At 35.9% G+C, this 20,754-nt stretch overlaps 1 protein-coding gene across 4 annotated transcripts in view; it reads left to right on the forward strand.

Annotated features, from left to right (window-relative positions):
• LOC120541319 (A disintegrin and metalloproteinase with thrombospondin motifs 3) overlaps window positions 1-20,754 on the forward strand; it is a 325,004-nt gene that overhangs the window by 219,101 nt on the left and 85,149 nt on the right. The window lies entirely within an intron of this gene.

Here is a 20,754-nt window from a genome sequence, read left to right on the forward strand (position 1 = left end):
CCAAGCATTAATTACCATCTTTCCTAAGGAAAGTAAGGACTTGTTACAATGTGCATGATACAGACCAATTTCACTTCTGAATAATGATGTTAAGATACTCTCCAAAGTCCTAACTAGAAGGATTGAAAACGTTCTTCCTTTGGTAATGTAACAAGACCAAACTGGATTTATTAAAGGAAGATACTTAGCTTGCAATCTTTGACACCTGTTTAATGTAATATATTCACCCACTAAATCTAAGACCCTGGAGATATTATTATCACTGGATGCAGAAAAAGCATTTGATATGGCTGAATGTTATATTGCTTGCTTTGTACCCCAATAAGTACAAGTCATTGCCAATATACAAACAACTTAATTGCGCTTCACTCACTTAGCTCTTATCTATGGCACCTCTGCACGAAAACCACCTTTTTCCACCCTGTCAAATGTATGCAGTTTTAAATGTCTGGAAAACATCTGCGATTAAATCACTTAGAGATCTGTACATAGACAAAGTCTTTGTATCCTACGAACAGTTACACTCCAAATGTAAATTTCCAGTAACACATTTCTTTCACTACCTTCAAATTGGAAACTTTGTTCAACAAAACCTGCCAAGTTTTCCTCACCTCTCACCTACCTCTATTCCAGAAAAAATATTGATCAGTGTCGAGGAGTCAGGCAGTATCTATAAAAACATTTTAAAGTCTCTCTATTTCAAAAATCCCAGAGTACAATGGGAAAAGGGTCTCTCACTCAACATCACAGAAAAGTAGTGGAAGCTAGCAATGCACTGAATTCAATCAAGCTCCAAGTGCACAAAGCATACAATTATTCAACTTAAAATTATATATCGAACACATCTGTCGCAAGATCCAACCTGCAAACGTTGCAATCAAGTTCCAGCCTCATTGGGCCATATGTTTTGGATGTGCACCACATGAACATAATTTTGGACAAAAATCTTTAAATGCCTTTCAGATAGCTTTGATGTCACAGTCCCTCCTAATCCATTAACAACTGTGTTTGGTGTTTTTCCAGATGGGCTTAAAGTGGAGAAGGACAAACAAACTGTAATTGCCTTTACTGCACTATTGGCACATAGACTTATCTTGCTCAACTGGAAGAATCCTACCTCACCTATTATAAGTCTGTGGGTAACTGATGTTATATATTATCTGAAATTGGAAAAAAATCTAATTCTCACTTAGAGGATCTGTACAGAACTTTTTCAAAACCTGGCAGGATCTAATCAATAACATTTTAGAATAAGCATTTATATAATTGTGGAAGCGGATTATCTCTCCTCTTTTTATTGTACTTTTTATTCATTTATTAATTTATCTATTTATTTATTTTTACTAGTTTAAAGTTTTACTCTTTGACCTAGCTCTCTTTCTCATGGATGGAGGTTGATTCTTTTCAAACCTAGTTTTGTTAAACTTGACTTTCTTGTATGGAATGTTATTTGATTTTAATAAAATCAGTAAAATGCTTAAAAAAAGAAATTTAATGGCTGTAAATGTCAAGTATCACACATAGGAAGTAAAAATGTTAGGTTTGAATACAGAGTAGGCGGTCTGAAAATTGACAACACACCTTATGAGAATGTTTTAGGAATCATAGTGGACTCTAAGCTGTCAACTTCCCAACAGCCATTAAGAAGGGAAACAGAATGTTAGGTTATATAGCACAATGTATGGAGTATAAGTCCAAGGAGGTTATGCTCAAGCTTGATAACACACTGGTGAGGCCTTATCTGGAGTACTATGTGCAGTTTTGGTCTCCAGGCTACAAAAAGGACATAGTAGAGCTAGAAAAGGACCAGAGAAGAGCCACTAGGCAGATTCCTGGGTTACATGGGATGAATTATGAGGATAGATAAAAAGAGATGAGCCTTTTCAGCAAAAGAAGATTAAGAGGTGACATGATTAAAGTGTTTAAAATTAAGGGATTAGTGCAATGGGGACACAGTTGGAAACTTGTTAAGGGTAAATTTTGCACAAACAGGAAGTTTTTGTTTACACCAAGAACAATAGACATTTGGAATAAGCTTACAAGTAGTGTGGTAGACAGTAAGACTTCATGTTTTTTGGAAGAAATAAGTGAATTAGACTGGCGAGCTTTGTTGGGCTGAATGGCCTGTTCTCGTCTAGATTGCTCTAATGTTCTAAATACACAAGGTTAGCATTAGTTTTTTTAAGCTTTTTCTTTTTTTTATTAAGAACAGAATCAGAGACAAAGGGCAGCCCTGGAAAATATTTGCACAACAATAACATTCCAGTATTGTATGTTGATTAGCACATGCAAGTGTGAAGTTTCCTGTTCTCTGCACTTGTTACATTAATTACCCTATAAACCTATAATATAAAGTTACAGCAGTGTAAAACCATTCAAATTTAAATTTATCTTTTTTGTTTTTTTGAGTTAACAGCAAACATTGCTTCAGCAATTCCTTTCCTTTTATTTCCTGTATGAATGCCTTACTGACTTGTTAGCTGGTGGCTCTGATTAGATCTATGAAGAAATTATAATGTGGTATTTCCTTCTAAGACAAATGAGAATATCGACACTCTGCATGAAGCTGAGACCTCTCTGCTTTGATGGTATCCTCTGCAGGATTGAAAACAACTGCTGCGTTCAGACATTGCAGGGAGAAATGTGTGATGAGACCAGAAAAGCAAGCATTGGGATTGGGCTGTTCTTATCTCTCTACCATGCTAGAGGATTGCTTTTTAGAGCAGCGCAGAATCAATTTCAGTAGTATCTCCCCCCTTTCTCTAATCTATTGCTTTTTCTGAATCTGTGTCAGTGGTAAATGTAGGGATGTTTTGAACACTCAATCTCAAATTCACAGCTGGTGATAAGTGTTGTAACTGCAGCTTGCCGCTTCCATTAGTGTTTGCATTTATTATGAGAACTGCTGCAATATGAAGATAAATTTGTACTTTGACACTCCCAGAAGAGTTTGATTTGAAAACAAACCTGTGGATGCAAATCCGCTATACTCCTCCAAGGATGCAGCTTACTAAATTAAGTGTGTGTGTGAAACACTTAACCTATGGTCCTAGCTCACATTGTGTGCCTACAACATTCTCACCCTTATCAATAAAGACAGTGAGTAGTGGTTCTGCCAAACTGCATTCAGTCTGTCATGTTGTACCTAAGTACTTATTCTCCAATCAGATTTATAAATCTGCTGCTTTTGTTGAAATATATTTTCATTTGTCTTTGTGCTTCATTTCAGTCATGCTAATGTCATACACTTCGTGATACAAGGCCACATTTCATATTGGCAGTCTTTTGTATTACAGAATTTGATATATCAAAATATTGTCCTATGCCTAAAACCTATAAGACTTCCAGACAATAAAAATGTCATGTAAATTAGTTATGGAAAAAACACTACTTGCAGACTTCTCAATGTCATCCCATTGACTGAAAATACCTGACTCGAATTTCACCTTCAAACTAACTGCTAATCCTAGAGGTTCACATACTTTTGCCACTCACAAATACAGTGGTGTGAAAAATTATTTGCCCCCTTCCTGATTTCTTATTCTTTTGCATGTTTGTCACACAAAATGTTTCTGATCATCAAACATATTTAACCATTAGTCAAATATAACACAAATAAACACAAAATGCAGTTTTTAAATGATGTTTTTTATTATTTAGGGAGATAAAAAATCCAAACCTACATGGCCCTGTGTGAAAAGTAATTGCCCCTTGTTAAAAATAACCTAACTGTGGTGTATCACACCTGAGTTCAATTTCCGTAGCCACCCCCAGGCCTGATTACTGCCACACCTGTTTCAATCAAGAAATTACTTAAATAGGAGCTGCCTGACACAGAGAAGTAGACCAAAAGCACCTCAAAAGCTAAACATCATGCCAAGATCCAAAGAAATTCAGGAACAAATGAGAACAGAAGTAATTGAGATCTATCAGTCTGGTAAAGGTTATAAAGCCATTTCTAAAGCTTTGGGACTCCAGCGAACCACAGTGAGAGCCATTATCCACAAATGGCAAAAACATGGAACAGTGGTGAACCTTCCCAGGAGTGGCCGGCCGACCAAAATTACCCCAAGAGCGCAGAGACGACTCATCCGAGAGGTCACAAAAGACCCCAGGACAACGTCTAAAGAACTGCAGGCCTCACTTGCCTCAATTAAGGTCAGTGTTCACGACTCCACCATAAGAAAGAGACAGGGCAAAAACGGCCTGCATGGCAGATTCCCAAGACGCAAACCACTGTTAAGCAAAAGGAACATTAGGGCTCGTCTCAATTTTGCTAAGAAACATCTCAATGATTGCCAAGACTTTTGGGAAAATACCTTGTGGACTGATGAGACAAAAGTTGAACTTTTTGGAAGGTAAATGTCCGTTACATCTGGCGTAAAAGGAACACAACATTTCAGAAAAAGAACATCATACCAACAGTAAAATATGGTGGTGGTAGTGTGATGGTCTGGGGTTCTTTTGCTGCTTCAGGACCTGGAAGGCTTGCTGTGATAGATGGAACCATGAATTCTACTGTCTACCAAAAAATCCTGAAGGAGAATGTCCGGCCATCTGTTTGTCAACTCAAGCTGAAGCGATCTTGGGTGCTGCAACAGGACAATGACCCAAAACACACCAGCAAATCCACCTCTGAATGGCTGAAGAAAAACAAAATGAAGACTTTGGAGTGGCCTAGTCAAAGTCCTGACCTGAATCCAATTGAGATGCTATGGCATGACCTTAAAAAGGCGGTTCATGCTAGAAAACCCTCAAATAAAGCTGAATTACAACAATTCTGCAAAGATGAGTGGGCCAAAATTCCTCCAGAGCGCTGTAAAAGACGCTTGATTGCAGTTATTGCTGCTAAGGGTGGCCCAACCAGTTATTAGGTTCAGGGGGCAATTACTTTTTCACACAGGGCCATGTAGGTTTGGATTTTTTCTCCCTAAATAATAAAACCATCATTTAAAAACTGCATTTTGTGTTTACTTGTGTTATATTTGACTAATGGTTAAATGTGTTTGATGATCAGAAACATTTTGTGTGACAAACATGCAAAAGAATAAGAAATCAGGGAGGAGGCACATAGTTTTTCACACCACTGTATGTAATATTTGATCATTTTCCTTAATAAATAAATGGCCAAGTATTATATTTTTGTCTCATTTGTTTAACTGGTTTCTCTTTATCTACTTTTAGGACTTGAGTGAAAATCTGATGATGTTTAGGGCATATTTATGCAGAAATATAGAAAACTCTAAAGGGTTCACAAACTTTTAAGCACAACTGTACCTTTACATTTTGTGGATTAGGAAAGTAAAACCAGTGTATCCAGTTGTAAAACCTAACAAAAGCACTACTCTGCTGACCCAAGACTAATTGTGTCAGTTGAAAATGTTGGTGTTAGTCTTCCTAATTTTGACCAAATGTTACACCAGATATGATGAAATGTAACACAGGTTTGTTGTACTGACAAAGTCAAAGAAAGGAAGTATCCACAGAAAAATACTATCTATTTTTTCAACATAAACAATGCTTTCTTATATTGGAAAAGCAGATTGTGCTTCTCTGCATGATTGTGCAGAAATATATAACATAAATAACTGTTATATGGTAGCCAAGCTATTGTAAAGGAAGGTTCTGGGATGAACATCAAGCACTGCAAATACTATAAGTGATGAAAGCCTGAAAAAAATATTCTTAGTTGATCAAACCAAAATTCATTTTCACAATACAGCATATAAGCAGTCTTTAACTTATCAGTTATTTGAATGTATGAGTTTAATGTTTTGCACATACTGTACAGTGTATGTTGTATTTCAATATATTTTATATGGAAAATAGGAATAAAATCTAAAACAAAATATTAAAGGTGTACATTTGTAAACTAACATAAATATGGTCATTATTAGTTGTATTACTTTTGAAGTTGATTTTATTAATGCTCTTTTGAATAGTTGCTCTATACTGTCTTGACAGACATTACCTAAATGTTGTGCCATATAAAAATGCTTTGGTACTTTATGTTGATTTATAAAATCAGAGCATGTTCACTGCATGAAATGCAATTCTATAATTTGCTTGCTTACTGCTTTTTCCTGCATGCCAAAGTTCTTCATAAAGTTGAAAAGATTTAATAATTCAATAAATAAATAAAAAATTATAGGTGTAACTTGTGCTTCTGGACCATTGCTACATAACATGAATGACTGCACACAATTTGATCGAGTATGGTACATGCAAATATATTTGTATTTTCTTATTTATGATGAGCTTAAGGTTAATTCTTAATTTATTCATCATATTTCAGAATCATGTACGTGTATTAATACTGTTCCATTCTTGTCTTGAGCTATGCTGAATTTAACAAAGATACTTTACGATTTCAGGCTTTACTTTCATTTTATTGAAACTGAATAGACTAATCTTTGTATTTAATAATAAAGTAATATGTTTCTTGATAAGAATTTTTTTTTCAAATAAGTCCTTTTTTCATTATTCATTTTAAAAAATAATTAGTTTGATTCATTTGCAGAAGTTTACCTGGTTGTTGACTTCCTTATAGTTATGCTAATTTCAAAATAGTCCTTCCTTGTTTTCATTCAATTTAGTTACTGCCTTTGTATAACATTACACAAATTTGGACCCCTAATTTATAATGCATCCCAAGATGGAAATTTTATTGGAAGAATTAAACTAGATTCGTTCTGAGCAGTAGGGTTTCCAAAGTCATATAAATGAATTAGCCTCTGCTGTATTATGTAATGTTGAAAATATAGTGGGATTCTGTAGGAGGTTTGCACTTTTAAAACATAGGAAGGAATCCTTATTTGTGAGAAAAAAAAACCCAACAAGGTTTAACCTTTGTGGAGTGCACTTAACATTTAAAGAAAGGTAGCTGTTTTTGTGGTGGAGAAATGTTAAATTTTTGTTCTTCTTGTCTTAAACATCTGTTTACATATTGTACTGGCACAGCTAGTAGTTAAAAACTGGTCAAAATTACTATTTTTATCCCAGTCAGTCAAGGTTACAGAAATACACAAGTTTTTGTTCACTCAGGCACAGCTGAAAACTTTGAGTAAAAAATTATTTGAAGAGCTACAACTCTCTCCTTTGTCATTTCATATCAAACCAAGTTTACTGTTCCATCCACCTCCTCTTTGGCTTCTCTCACCTTCTCTTCCCAATACTTCCATTTCCATAACTCCTTTGGCCACATATTCATTGTCTCTCCTCATCACTAGTCCATACCATTTCAATCTACTTTCCTGTACGTTCTTATATATCTCTCCCACTTTTGTTATACAGTACCTCTAATTGCCTCATTTTTTATTCTCTCCTTTTTTGTAACTCCACACATCCATCTAAGCATTCTCATTTCTGCCACATCTAACTTCTTATCCTGTGTTCCCCTCAATGCCATTGTCTCAGCTCCATACATCTTTGCTTGTCTTACCACTGTCTTAAAAACTTTACCTTTAACCTTCAAATTAACTTCTTACATTTGTGTCATCCGCACTGCACTGACTGAGTTATCTCTGCATCTAATTTTCCATCTTGGGTGGTTACCACTCATCCTAGATGTTTGAATTTTTAATAGATGTCCCATGCAGGCTAACTTCTGAATCTAATCATCATTAAACCTTACATATTCTGTCTTCTACCAATTTATCTTCAGTCCACTAACTCCCAACGTGTCTCCTCCATTCTTCAAGCTTCCTCTCCACTTCCTCTTTTTTGAAGCTACACAACAACAACATCAACAAAAAGCTTGTGCCAGGGGGAATGGTCTTTTATCCCATTACTCAACACATCCATAACCAGATCAAAGAGGAAAGGACTTAAAGAAGATCCCTTGTACAGACCTACTTTAAGTGAGACCTTGTCTGTTACCACAACACAGCTTTTAACCTGATTCCTCACTCCTTTATACATATCCTGGACAATCCTCATACTTCTCTCTCTCATGTACCTCCAGGCCTCTTGATATGGCACATAAGACTCCAATAAACAACATATACAAACCTTTTTTTTCTTGATAATTCTCTCTGAGCTGTCTCAGTGCAAAGACTGCATCAGTTGTTCCTCTTCCTGTTCCTCACTTATGGTGGTCTCTTCCCTAAGCCTTCTGTCTATAAGCCTTTCCGAGATTTCACTGTGTGTGACAACAGCATTTTCTCTATAGTTTCCATAATCTTCAATATCTCCCTTCCCCTTATAAATGGGCAGAATCACACTCCACTCCTCTGGTATTCTCACCTGTTCATAGATCATCTTCCTTGCATTTCACAACACATCTACTCCCTGTTCTCCAAAACTCTTCCACACTTTTGCAGATACAGGTAAAATTCTGTTACAACGAATATCTTTACAACAAAATTTTCATTACAGCGAAGTATTTTTATGGGCCTGACAGTTTCCCCATATGGCGCGAGTCTATATACAGTAAATCTTGTTACTATGAAGTACATTCAGCAGATACTTTCATTACAACGAAGTCCCCAAAGACCTTGAAATGCCTGAAGGAATCATCCACTGAGCTGTTAGTTCTTGGCCGCACCCTCCTATAGAAATGGCAGACACGAAAAAACGATAACAGTTCATATTAAAAAAAAAAAAAAACTTTATATTTTTGCAGCTCTCGATTGCAGCAAAAAGAAAAAAGACGTCAGTGAATTCGGAATTTTCAATGCCTCCTTTACTTTCTCCCTTCTTATTCTTGGTAATAACCCTTCATTTGGGACTCCATAAACAAATATTACCCTTGGATTTCTTCATTCAACAGCTTTTCAAAGTACTTCTTCCATTTATTCTCGATCCTGTCATGCTCAATCAGGACCATAACTTGCTCATCTTTCATCTGCTTTATCTGACTAAAATGATTTTCAGCCTTGGTCCTATCTTTTGCTGTTCAAAAATCATTCTCTCTCCCTCTTTTGTCTTTATTTTTTGTACATCTCCTCCAAAGCCTGATGGGTGCCCTCTTTGCCTCCTTGTTTGTCTGCCTGTATATTTCTCTATCTTCCTCTTGTCTTCCATGTCCTCCATGTCTTCCTTGCCTCCTTCTTAGCCTTTATCACATTCTGCCCCTCAACTAACCTTCCTTATTATTCCATGTAATGAGCCTCTAATAATTCAGTTTTTTCTTAACTGGTTAAGGATAACCCCACAATTGATTGGACAACCAAACAAATGAACAGTCAGGTTATTATTGTTTGAACAACTGTTTAGATCCATTAAACAAAAAGCGTACATTGTGGCAATCTAAAAATACTCCCTTCTTGCCTTGAACTTCATAGTATCATGTTTGTGAACAAAAATTCACCCATTTGCAAACATGTGTTTCTATGCAGTTCATGTCTCATTTAGTCTCAATTTGATTCCATCATATCCTAGTAGTGTGCATAACCCTAAACCAATCGACAGTGTCTCCATGATTGTGTGAATCCTTACTGCCAGGAGTCTGATCAGATACTAGGCACTAATGTGCATCAGCATCACTACTGTTATCAAGTTAGCGATTCCGGTTATTTCATGGCATGTTTAAACATCAGCATGACATAAGGACATATGACTACTCAACAAACAGGATTAAGAGCAAACAGGGTGTGTAAGCTCCAGTATAAATGACCCTAAGGCTCTCTCTTACTGACATGTTCTACATTACCATCTAAACAAGCTATAAATGACTCTGCTGAACTGGACATTGTCTGTACACAACTCAGCCCCTGTCTACACTTAACCTTTAAGTAATTCAGTGTGAACAGCTGAAATTTATTTGGGTATATATAATATACATGTACACACACATTTAATGTAATGACCTTAGACTTTATCTGTTAGTCTTGGTTTTAGAAAGTTGAGCTCAACACAAAAACATGTTTACCCAATTTTTGTTGAGTGTGACCACAGAACAATAAAACTTATCAGGATGCTCGGTTTCCACAGTGTTTTAAAACTTGTGGTATTGCCAGCAAGTCCAACGCGGTCCGTGCCATTTGTAGTCTGTGCTGTTGCAAGTGGTGGCTCTGGCAAAATCTGTTCATTCTAGTTGTGTTCATTCTAGTTGTGTTCATCTGTTTGTCACTGTATTGGGTCAGCACTATTTATAAGGACAAGGAAAACTTAATATTGGGACTTTATTGATAATTATTTAGGATAAATTGTGCAACCATGTAAAATACAAAATGTACAATTAACAATAATACAGATGGGTCAGTTGAATTCAAGAAATGCATAAATAAAATCAATTTAATAAATACACTGATCAGGGAGTAAACTACATAAGCTGAATCATTAAAACTGTGGCATGTCCACTCATATATTATACACAATATATTTATAAATTAAAGAAAAACATAAAGTGGATAAACATGTTTGTATGTAATGCATAAAAATGAATAACATTGTACAATTCAATTGTGAAATTTTTAAACAAAAATATGCAAGTGACATCATCAAGCTGAAAAGAGATACACTAACAATTTCAAATATATAGAACTTAATCAAGGGTCATAGGCATTGACAGATAAAGGTGTCCTTTTATTATTTAAATCAATCATTTTATTAATTTTATAACACTCAGAAATAACAATTGTAAAAGGCAAAAGACAAATAAGAAGATAGGTCTGTTTATGGAGTTGGGGGTTGAAATTGAATCCCAGGTTCAAATGTTTCACAGATGCTGTCCTTGTGCTTTCATCTTTTGCAACACAAGTATCTTGAAACCTTGTCTCTCACTTTTAAAAACACACACACACAACACTCAAGTGTAAAAGCAAAATTTCTACACAAATTAGACAAAAAGACCTTTGTATTAATCTTTTGAAAGCACAACTATGGCCCTTGTAATATTTAGAATAAATACATCCAACATGACACATTCTGAAATTGGCTTTGATCAATTGTTAAAGTGTTCTACTAATTGTTACTTAATATTTCACTTTAAACATATAGTATATACTTACATTTACATTTAGTCAGTTTATATTCTTATCTAAATTCTCTACAATTAAAATGTATTCTGTTTAACAGAATAGTGCTGAAAATAAAAAGAAAGAACATGTTTGTTTCACATGACATACTACTCCGTGTATAGTAGGCCATCCATAAACATGTCCTCTGCCTCTGTTAGAGAAATCCTCTTAACTTTTTCCAGAGCTTTAATAAGAGGCTATCACAAACATACAAACAGAGAAGACATTGTTCTTACAGACAATTTATATACTCATTAAAGATTTAGTGTGGAAAAAATAACCTGTGTTATTAACACATCCAGAATGTTATTGACTCTGTATGTCCTTTCAAAAGTGCCTACAGCTCTTGAAAGCACTCCATCCAGGTAGTTGTAGAGGACATCTATTAGTTCTTCATCCTCTACATGGGACATTACCTGCTGAACTTTAGGATCTTCATAATTGTCATACCATTTTGATGAAACATTTCTACATACAACAGCCTGCTGGACATGTACAGTAAATACAGCAGTTTGGTACTTTAAAGTCATCATAGCTCTGGTACTAGATGGTGTAGATGCCACAGGGGTTGGACGGGCATCCCAACCAGAGAAGGGGATGGTTCCTTACCTGGACGGGAGGCTCCAAGCAGACAGATGGGCATCCTGACCAAGAGAAAGGAAGGAGTGAATGCATGGACAGCCCACCAGAAGATGTTGTTGGGGACTCCTCTTTTCCCTAGGATGCTAGATGGCAGCGGCCCTGGATATCGGTGCCCAGTATGGAACCAGTAGGGCACTCATATACTCATATACAAACCAAAGTGCAAACAAATACCTGCAATGCAAAATTATAAAAACACACTTAAAAATTAATTTGCAGATTTTTAAATCATTTTACACTCGAAGCAAACTTAACTCCATTTTGTAAAGAGAAAAAACAAATCTCTAGGGAGGCAAACCCGGGAAGCAGGTGGGAACACAAACAGAAACATGCAAAGACTTTGGTTGAGGTTAAATCTGATAGACAACCTCAGATTGCTAATAATTGGATCAATTAAAATTTGATTGATGTGTACTTGCAACAACATGATTCGTTGAAGTCCTGCATTAATGACAACATGATTCACTGATGTGGAATTTGATTGACATTTTTCCCTACAGATCTGCTCATTTTACTGCAGGCTGCAGCAATATCTACTTGACAATAACTACCTATATTTCCATTAGTTTCTTCCTTGCTCAGTTAAGTCAGTAGTTTTTACTAAATTAGATCTGACTAGTGCATGTAACCTAATCATAAATTCTGCAGGGAATGAGTGGCTATTATGAAGTTTTGTCGTATGGGCTTGCAAATACACTGACAATTTTTCTAAACTTTAACAATAGCTTTAGAGAACTTTTGGAAATTAATGTTTTAGTTTATATTGATGACATTTAGATTTCAAGAGGCGCTGTCACGATTATCAGCTAATCACTTGTCTGCTATACTTGAAAAATGCAAAATTCCATAAAGATATGTTATGTTCCTGGGTTTAAGAATTTCTTGAAAGGCTCCTAGTATGAACCAAACATAAGTTTCAGCAATTTTTAATTGAATAATTCCAGATAGTGTTAATCAAGTGCAGAGATTTTTTGGTTTTGTTAATTAGTATAGTTCATTAAAAATCCCTGCAGCATTGCAGTTTACCTTACCACTGCATTAACCAAAAAATCTCATAATAAATGTTGAATTTCAGAAACATAAGACCTACTCACTTAGTTAAAGGGTCTTTTCACAATTATTCCTATGCTCAGACAACAGAGTCCAGTTCTGTAGTAAGGGGAGTCCTGTCACAACATTTTACTGATACAGGAAAACTACATTCCTGTGCCTTTGTCTTAAAAAGGCTAAAAAAAGAGAACTATATTGTTTATACTCTGAAATCATTAACCATTATTCTAGCCATTGTTATGTTACAGTCAAGGTTTTTTCCTTTCCTTATATGGATTTATTCATTATTCTTTTGTTTTTCTGGCTAATTTTGGAGGCCTTACACCATTTTGCCATGTTTTTGACTCCATGTTTCAACAACCTTATCAGAATAAAGGCATTGCTATGAAGGGGTTCAATACCCATTTATGTGCTACAGACTGTATAAATTTAAACTATACTCTGTTAAGCAACTGAATGATTGTTAGACTATATGGTAATTTCTTTTCAGTAATTTTACCATATCTTATCACCCTGGTTTCAAGAACATGAAAAGCGATCACATTCTCAAGATAAAGTTTAAAATGACAGTTAGCCAGAACTTATAATTTCTACCAAAAAATACTTGCAGCAGTAGACGTTCAACATCTTTTGGATTTTCAAAGAGGTGGTTTCAACAATTTCACTATCTCAAATACCCGAGTTCCAGATGTTTTGTTATTGTTCATATATCTTTAGGACATAGGAGCACCTTAGGACAAAATCATGATTGTTTAATTTTTCAGCAACCAGGAATTCAAATGGCAAAAGAATTTATTTCCAGATAATTCTGGTGACAGCAGGTCATTTCCAGCCATTACCATGAGACAGCAAAAGTTTTCTTAAAGGGTTTGTCATTGTGCTACTGTGCAAATAGCGAGGTAAATCAATAATATGTAGGTATCTTGAATAAGGGGCACTGTCTCTGATGGTAATGTCTTCTTCCACCCACAGCTCAGAGAAACTGACTCTGCACTTTCTGGTCCGGCAATATAAAGTCAATGTGCTTCTGGACGGGGTTGTCTCATTTCAGGAAGAGCAGACTACCTGACGGAGCTCCAACCTGACCTTGTGACCACTTAACAGATCCTTGATTTTCCTTATAGCCTACTTTTATTTTGTATTTTATTGTGTCACTGTGCACCTGTTTTTTTGGCAAACTGTTTAGGCATTAAAAGAGATGACCCAGTTGGTGCCACAAACATTTATTTAGTGGGCATGTGTATTCCCTCAGTCAATGACAGAAGCAATCTGCCTTTTTCAGTTTGTTTAGATTTTTACCCTTTTAGATAGGTTACTTTAGGAATTTTTTTATTCACATTATGCTTTTTCTTATACAAATGTAATTTTTTCTAGAGGTTATTTGCTTCAGAAAATATCACTAAGTTCTTTTTACAATTACCTTTTCTCTTAAGCATCTTAGAGTTTCATTGACAGTTTGTTTTATGTTTACTGTATCTTTTTTTTCTAACAGGTATCACTATTTTGAGATTTCTTTGCTATGACACTACATTTCTGTCATAATGTCACAAGGGCGACACTCTAAAACCCAACACTGCGTTTCTTACAGCGTTCAAAATTGCAATCAGCTCTCTTAAGATTTTGATGTGTTAAATTTACAATGTTTTCATGTTTCAGAATTTTGCTAACAGTTTTTTGATGATTCTTGGTCAAGACAGTAGATTTTTTCAATACCAGCCCTTAATGCATTTAACATGATGCGTTTTTGTAATCCTTCAGGAAGTTTCATGTTGTGGTCCTCATACACGCTCTTACGGCTCAAAGTAGTAGCTGCATTTATGGCAGAAGAGTCTCCCCCTCCATTACTATTTTTAATAATTAATCTCATCTGTATCTAGCATAACAGGTTTTTGAATAACTGTAGAAATATATGGACCAAAGTATGGGAGAACCTGTTGAAAACAAAAACCTTTTTCAAGCATTTCATCTACAAAGTTAAGATCCAATAGAGACAAATCACAAAGGTGTGGTTGTAGATCAGATGTTTTTGCAAGAGATTTTAGTGCCACACCTTAGGTGGTGAGTTCAGTTAGGGTTACTTGAATAATATTAAGTTCTTATTTTACATTAATTTTATTTGTTAATACAATTACATCATTTTGTTACTATTTTGTTTGCTTAATTATTGTAGATGCTGCGATTTTACATTTGTTTTCATAAGCACAGTCCTTTTTAGAGACTTTTAGAGTATGGTTTAGAATGAATATATTAAAGGGCTACATGTTTTGATTATTATGTCACAATCACAAACAACTCTGAATAATTTGACAGAAAAATATAAACATTTTATTTTTAATGTTCTTCAATGCAGAAATTGTGCAGAATAGTTAGAAATAACTCTTATGATGCTAGCATCCTCCTCCATGCATGAACTATAGAAAAGATACAAGTGAAGAACACAAAATCATGAAAAAATTTATTCATATTTATAATAAATTATAATCAGTAGCTAATGTAATCAAGGCCCAAAGCCAGCACATTGTTTAAAAAATACCAATACATAAAGATAAACACAGGCCCAAAAGTCTGAATAGTAACTTAATCTTATACTATGCATACATGCTTTGATTGAAGTGTATTCACATTTCATTTAGAGGCCTCTGACAAGACTGCCTTTTGCTAGTCTGGGGTATCATTTGTGCTTTATGAGTCATGCATGCTTCTCTTATGCTGATATTTTTGTTTGTATAATGTTTAAAAATCATTATCACAGTTAAAGGTTAAGTGAAATACAACTGTTTATAACAATGAGAAGTGTTTCTCCTCTCATATAATCAATAGCATAGAAGGTAATAATATTGCAGAAGCTTGATCATGATGTGTCAATATGACATTTAAAATACGTTGTGAGAGCAACCATTATTCATCATATAAAGAAACAGAAAAACAAGTTGTTGAAGTTTTACATTAACAGCGATGACCAGAGGTTAATAAAAAAATAAGCTAAAAATTCCATGAAGAAATGAACATTGAAGGTGAATGTGGACATTAATAAGCTGCAGAAATTCAAAAAAGAGTTATGGTATAGAGTCTCAAAAATCTGTGGTGAAAAAGCTGCTGCTGATCAGGAAACAGTTGAAAATTGCATTACAATAGTATCCGAGATTATCTTTATAATGGCTGATGAGAGATTACCAACAGGTACCAAGGAGAGCTTGACTGTCCCTGGCTGTACCAGTGGTACAGACACATGCCAGTTAAAACTTGCAGTGACTAGAAAGAGACAACATCCAAGATGTCTGAATGCAAATGTATGCAATTTATTAGGCAAAAGAGAATACACTTGTAGCTGTAGAAGTCTTTGTGCCAGCAGTATGAGATCATTACAGACCAGCTGAATTAAAAAGAAAATTACAAAATTTTATGCTCCTGCACAACTGTTCTGTACACACCATTATTTAACATCTTGTACACAATAATGCTTTCAGATGTTACCTTCCTGCAAAGTAACATTTAATGTAAGATTGTGACTAAGTTATTGTACAATATACAGATGGAGCCACGTCAAATAGCCGCGGCCGTGTGAATGGTGTGCGAATGGCGTACGGCTGCCCTATGCACGCCGTGATCCCCCCCTCCCTCTACTGATAGAAGGCGTGTCAAGATTTCACAGTAAACACGCCCATTCATGCCCTATTTATTCATTTACCTGGTTCCACCACTAGATGGCGCTTTGTTCTCAAGAACACGTTAACACACGCCAGCAATTTAGCTGCGCTGAGTTGCAATCACGTGATTTTAACATTATATTTTATTATTATAATTATAACATTATATTATATTATTATATAGGAGCTTCCCTGTCTGCCTATCATATAGTGCCTTTCCTTCCTACCTACCTATCTATATATCTATCCCCTTAGCTGTTTTTTATATATCTATTATACAGTGCCTTCCCTGTTTATTTATATATCTAGTGCCTTCTCTGCCTGTCTGTCTGTCTGATTGCATATAGCGCTGAACTTACTGCTCTGTACTATTCTGTCCTCTGCATGTCCTGGAGTACAAAAGAAACAGCACCATACAGCAACATGTGCAAACTGGCAAGATCGGGGAAAAAACACGCGGTCACTGATTACAAACCGCAAGATGAATGAAAGAGACAATATATGTAAAAACATCATCGCACTAATGCAATATTATTTGAAAACGAATAGCGTCAGATCGGGTTTGAATATGCCCGATCTGGCGCTGTTCGCTTTCAAATAATATGCATGTACTATGCGTTGAAAGTGCTACACTGAATAAGCTGACTCCTTCTGTAACAGCGTGTATTCAAACCCGATCTGGCGCTAATATTGCATGTACTTAACTATTTTAGAATAAAAACATACATTTGATTTCAGTCAGTCTGTAAGAGCCAGTGTAAATGCATGATAATTGTAAAGGTTAGCTTTTTTTAAATTCAGTTCCATTCTCTCAGTCGCGTTCACGATAACTCAAATGTGATTTATTTGGAGACGCGCTATAGCTCGAATGTGATTTATTTGGAGACGCGCTATAACTCAAATGTGATTTATTTGGAGACGCGCTATAGCTCGAATGTGATTTATTTGGAGACGCGCTATACTCGAATGTTATTTAAACAGGGAAGAAAGTACAATGTCAGGTGCTCATTCAGTGTAATAGGAATCATAGCACAGAGATGTGTACACTGCAACAAGTACACATGTCGTGAATGTAGGAAGGGTGTGTGGAAATTGTTAATATTTGAATGTGATGATTTTATACAGCACGGATCGGAAATCAGCAATTCTTAGCATTGCACCACGCAAGCTGTCGTATCAACCGGCTACTGTAACTTGCTTTATTTTTTCTTCACTTATAGTCTAGAATAAAAGTGCACTTGTTTTTATTCTTGTACACCAACATATGTTCCTGTGTTTGAGCGACATGGGCATGCTCAAAAAAATAGACGTGTAATGCCACGAAAACTGCATGCAGGCACTTCAGTTCAAGCATTGGTACGAGAATGCAGTCACAAGTACACTGCAGAGCTACAGCGCTTCTTTATGTGAAAACAGCATTCTCAGATGGGGGGGGTAGGGAAGGATCCTGAACACGACTGAGAGAATGAAAAGTGAATAAAAAAAAAACTAACCTTTACAAGTATCATAAATTACACTGTTACACACTGAAATCAAATGCATGTTTTTATTCTAAAATAGTAAGACTAAGAGCAATTTACTTCTCAAAACAAAGTGGTGCAGGATCGAACTCACGGTCTTCTGACTCGACTAGATGGTGCTAAAATGTTTTTTTTCGTCCTGCTGGCGCGCAAATGTGTTTGTGTTAAAGCCAGCTCAGACAAACCTGACGAATGCGGGCGCGCACACACACACACACACACGGTGGCACTTTGGCGTTAGTGCTTCAACGTTAAGCGAAGCCCGTAAACTTGATCCTGAACAGCAGACTGACTTTAACAATAATAGTTGATTGTTTTTATATTTATGTTTTTGTATATACTGTATTTTTAAATGTTCAAATGAACGTTTCAGAGTATATAATTTGTTGTGTCATCTGTTTACAGTGTTGGCTGATTTTGTGATTGAGACCCATGGGTTACATTGAACTGGAGTGGGACAAACGGCAAAGCCAAATTGCCCAAGAATTTAAAGAGAAGGTGCGAGACTGTCATGCAGAGATTTCGGATCTGACAGCGCACCACTGGTTCCGAGTCGGCTATTCCATCCCCCACCGACTTAGAAGCGTGCACAAACTTCTCCCAGCTCATGCCTTGATTGATTATCTGGGAGTGAAGTGGAGTTTTAGAGTGGAAATAATAGATCATTATTTGGAATACACGCATTTCACGTGTGTTCCGTTTCTACAGTAATCCGTGTAAACACAACTTAACTGGGTCGGGAACACTTAATATAAAGCATTTAATGTGCTACATTAATTAATGACGGGGTTTAAAAAAATCTAGTAAATTAAACATTCATTTTAAGATTTAGTTTAGTTTGCGACATTCTACTGACAAAATAAACTATTAGAATAAAGTGGAAATGTCGACTTTAATCTCGACATAATTGGCGACAATAAAGTGGAAATGTCGAGAATAAAGTCAACATGTCGACTTTAATCTCGACATTTAGATTTTTTTTTTCTTCACTGTGTCCATATTTTTTTCACCGTGGCCCTAATACGCTTCCGTAATGTACACTGGCTCTTACAGACTGACTGAAATCAAATGTATGTTTTTATTCTAAAATAGTTAAGTACATGCAATATTATTTGAAAGCGAACAGCGTCAGATCGGGTTTGAATACACGCTGATTCTGTTACAGAAGGAGTCATCTTATTCAGTGAAGCAGTTTCAACGCACAGTACATGCAATATTATTTGAAAGAACAGCGTCAGATCGGGCATATTCAAACCCGATCTGGCGCTATTCGCTTTCAAATAATATTGCATTAGTGCGATGATGTTTTACATATATTGTCTCTTTCATTCATCTTGCGGTTTGTAATCAGTGACCGCGTGTTTTTTCCCCGATCTTGCCAGTTCGCACATGTTGCTGTATGGTGCTGTTTCTTTTATACTCCAGGACATGCAGGGGACAGAATAGTACAGAGCAGTGAGTTCAGCGCTATATGCAATCAGACAGACAGACAGACAGGCAGAGAAGGCACTAGATATATAAATAAACAGGGAAGGCACTGTATAATAGATATATAAAAAACAGCTAAGGGGATAGATATATAGATAGGTAGGAAGGAAAGGCACTATATGATAGGCAGACAGGGAAGCTCCTATATAATAATGCAATATTGTTTGAAAACGAATATGTAAATGCATGATAATTGTAAAGGTTAGCTTTTTTTTTTAAATTCAGTTCCATTCTCTCAGTCGCGTTCACGACCCACCCCCCCAAATCTGACAATGCTGTTTTCACATAAAAACGCGCTATAACTCAAATGTGATTTATTTGGAGCGCTATAGCTCGAATGTGATTTATTTGGAGACGCGCTATACTCGAATGTTATTTATATAGGGAAGAAAGTACAATGTCAGGTGCTCATTCAGTGTAATAGGAACCATAGCACAGAGAGATGTGTACACTGCAACAAGTACACATGTCGTGAATGTAGGAAGGGTGTGTGGGAATTGTTAATATTTGAATGTGATGATTTTATATAGCACGGATCGGAAATCAGCAGTTCTTAGCATTGCACCACGCAAGCTGTCGTATCAACCGGCTACTGTAACTTGCTTTATTTTTTCTTCACTTATAGTCTAGAATAAAAATATTTTACTAACTAGTTTTATTAATTCATTATTTAATAATAAATAGCATAATATTCATTGGTTGTGTATTGAGTGATTTAACAAATCTGTTTTATTAATCGGTATGTTGTTGTTTTTTTTACCACGTCATCTATTTATGAAACTATGTTGACAATACAAGAACTGCCTATACAGTATATTAAAGATACGGTATAGGGCTTCCTGGACACTGCAGTTAACTGAAGCATTCAATGCTCCATCTGGCGGGATTATACAGCATTGCAACCATCTTTTTAGAAAGCGCATGGGGACATTTATGGGGCAGGGCATCGTTAACTGCGTCATCGCGGGGGATCACATTCCGTGCACGGATCGTGCATGGTCCTGTCATGGACCTGTCATGCTCCAGGCGGCTGTTTGACGTGGCTCCCACTGTATAAAGATCAATTGTGAAGTCTTTTTAACTGTATGATTCAGTAAACAGAGGATTAAAACTTCAAGTCTTGCAGAAACAGTGTAGTGTTATGGATTCTATATATCCAATTAACAAATGCTTGGCACAGACTTTAGTCTGGAATGCTGTTCAATGAGGATGAACCTACAGATAAAGACTGTATACAGTATTTCCCTTCACTAAAAAGAAGAAAAAGGTGATGTTAGATCTTCATACTTTCACCAAATTTATATCATCCATAGTGTGCATTACAGGAAACATTCATTGAAAAAGTAATGAACACTGACAGTGATGCACCTGTTGCTGGAAAAAACTGTAAGTTGTAGCTGTGACTCATCACTTCAAAAATCTGATGACAATGATATACATACCTCA

Source organism: Polypterus senegalus, chromosome 1 (assembly GCF_016835505.1).
Source record: "Polypterus senegalus isolate Bchr_013 chromosome 1, ASM1683550v1, whole genome shotgun sequence".
In the NCBI taxonomy this organism is placed as follows: domain Eukaryota; kingdom Metazoa; phylum Chordata; class Cladistia; order Polypteriformes; family Polypteridae; genus Polypterus; species Polypterus senegalus.